This window comes from Myotis davidii, unplaced genomic scaffold (genome assembly GCF_000327345.1).
Source record: "Myotis davidii unplaced genomic scaffold, ASM32734v1 scaffold450, whole genome shotgun sequence".
NCBI classification, from domain to species: domain Eukaryota; kingdom Metazoa; phylum Chordata; class Mammalia; order Chiroptera; family Vespertilionidae; genus Myotis; species Myotis davidii.
This window is the reverse complement of record NW_006282385.1, coordinates 948,586-951,771: the sequence shown is the minus strand read 5'-3', so window position 1 is coordinate 951,771 and position 3,186 is coordinate 948,586.

Genomic DNA, 3,186 nt, shown 5'->3' with positions numbered 1-3,186 from the left:
TTAAAGTTGGTCTTAATTTTTCATAATTAAAATTTTGGATTAGAACAAAAGCAATATTAAATTCATAGACAAAAAACTTGAGGTAATTTATAATGTTTCTGATAGACTTGCAATTATTTGAATGTTTCCAATCTTACTGTGATTAGATTTTATGTATATTTAACTTATTTTATCTATTATACTTGGTTCTCTCATCCTTTCTCCATAAAATAAACAGACACACATAGACAATATTAAAAGCCTCTCCTGACTTATAGCAAGGGTGTGTGTGTGCGCACGCACGTATGTGTGTGATTTTTAAATCTTATTTCCTTAGAATTTACTACTACATATAGAAGTTCTATTACACTGCTGGGAGAACACCAGCCGGAAGCTGGCTGGCATCCTGGGCCTGGTTCCTGCCAACTCTGTTGTTAACTATACCAGGATGCCCGCATAATTTAAAAAAAAAAAGTTCTACCAGTAATCTTGTCTAATTGTTCATAACTGGGTTCTGGTAATTCCTTTATTTGATTAATACATTAGAGCTTTATGAAAAAATAGAAATATGCATGCCAACATTTTGCATACAATTTCTGAACCATCTAGAGTCTGAAGTCCATCAATGACCAGCTACATGCCTGTTCCCTCACAAACACTTTCGTCTACATACATACAGGTTTCCCCATAAACACAGGTTCGATCCAATAAAAAAATTGAGAAGCTCAGAAAAGATAGGTTACTTCCTAAGGTCATGCTGCTGATTATTAATTACAGAACCTGTTTTATAATCTAGGTTTTGCCATATTTGGTAAGTACTATCTGCTTGCACAGAGCTTCTTGGTCAGCCAGAGGTGAGAGCTTGGGTCCTTCTCAAGTCTGTCCTAAGGATGTGTACTGTGTGTGTGCCCTTCTAGGTGCTCAGGAGTTTGTCAGAGCTTTCAAAGCCCCTATGAACATATTTCCTTTTAAGCTTTTTGATTAGCCCAACAGTTATCCACCATTTCAGGCAGCCACAAAATTACACAATTGCCTATAATTATCTGGACAGCCACTGGAAAAGGCCACGGCCTAAGAGAGATCTGACTTTTCAGATAGGACTGCATTTCCAGTCGTGTAAACCAAATTCTTTCTAGAATCTGACTAAACCTGTCTAATAAAGACTGATTTGCACTTGGGGGTATTCTAGAAAACAACCAGATAAGTTAAATAATGACAATTCTCTGGAAATGGAAGTTTGGAGGAGCTCCCAACCCTATGTGGCTCCCTCCAATGACTGCCAGGCTGCTTTTCAGGACTACCATGGAGCTGGAGATGGAATGGGGATTGGGCGAATTAAAACATCACAAAATACACACACTGCTCTGAGATTCAGCCATTTTAATTGCACAAACATGCCTCAGATTGCTACATGCCTTTGGTTAATTTTAGAAATTCTGAAAAAGTTGCTCTTGATAATTTTTGCTTGTTTCCCCATAGCTTAATGGAGAGAATTTTCAGAGGTGCTTCTGCATTGATGAAATGGTCCACATTGCAGTGACATTTTTCTTTTTAGCACAAGAATTTAGTAACCAATTCTAATGGAAATTTAAAATTAGAAACTTCCTGATTATATATTTATTTTGAAGTACTACTTTCTGAGTGACATCAAGATACAATAAATTCTAGGATCCTTCAAATAAGACTTATTTTTGCACAAAATCATCATCATTCCAGGGCTCCCAAATATTGACTTTATCCTTCAGGTTTTGATTTTTGTTTTTTTTTGTTTGTTTGTTTTTTTAACGTGGAAGAGTTTTGGATATGCGCTTTAAGAAAGGTATGGTTCTGCAGGCGCAATTATTGGCTGGGCCCTCCCGACAGGCTGGTCACTGCAGCCTGAACATCTATGATGCAAAACAGTCTTGACTACTGCACAGCAGAGAGTTGGCTGTACCCTTCTAGGGCAATGTATTGTTTTAGTATCATATTGCTCCTGCTTTTGGGGGAGGATTTCAAAGAAGCATGTGTTTAAGCTCTGTCCTCTCAAGGTTCTGATGTGAAAAACCACAATTCCAATATCAAGGCCAGATGTCACTGTTTTCACTAGGTGACATCTAGTGACTTTTAAGATAGGACTGCATTTCTAGAATCTGATATGCCAGGTCATATCCAGAATGTGAATAGAATGCATATCAACTGAAAATATATCATTTTCATTTTATGTAGGATTTTAAAAGTTATTAACATGTCTCAATGATTCTGTGTACCAAGGTACTTCAAAACTCATTGGTTTTAACAATAATCATTACTTTTCCTCATGAGTCTAACTTGGCCAGAGTTTAAACTGGACTTAGCTTACATGGTTCCAAGCCTGTCATTAAAATGTATAATTTACAGGAAGAAGAAAAGATAGAGGGACTATTAAAAGATACCTTGGTAATGCAGTAGGCATAATGCAGCAAGTAAAAATGCTATAGAACAGACTACCCAACTGCAACAAAGAAAGGCAAGATGGAGAATCTGGAGATTTGATTTGGGGTGATGAATATACAGATTATGTATTACAGAAGTGTACACTTTATAATTTTATTAGCCAATGTAACCCAATTTAATTTTTAAGAATCTAAAAAAAGGGACATGCCAATCAAGCAATTAATCAAAGATGTGGACCTTATTTGGGTCCTTAAACAAACCTAAAATGTCATAACATGAGAAAATTGGAAATGGAAACTGATTAAATTTTTAATATATTAATAGTATTAATACAAAAATTATATATAAAATGTTTTTTAAATGTGATATGGTTATGTGTCATATATATGAACAGAATATACAGAATAATGGATGTCTTCAAATTTATATAGGAGCAAAGAAGTGGACGGAGATTTAGATGAAATAAGATTTGCCATGAGTTGAATAAAAATTTATGGGGGTGAGTTTTCATAATACTTTTGTCTATTTAAACAGCATTATTGAGTTATAGTTGCCATATAATAAACTACATACTTAAAGTATACAACTTATCTGTTTTATACACTGAGTGGCCAGATTATTATGACCACCTGATGTTTGTAGGCAAATTAGCCATACACTGCATCATATGGGATATGGAAGCCAAAGGCCTGTTCGAACACCTTGCTGTCTGCAGTTACCAAGATAAAACGTCTCCAATTCATACAGGAACACAAGGATTGGACAGTCGAGTCCTGGAAAAAAGTCATGTGG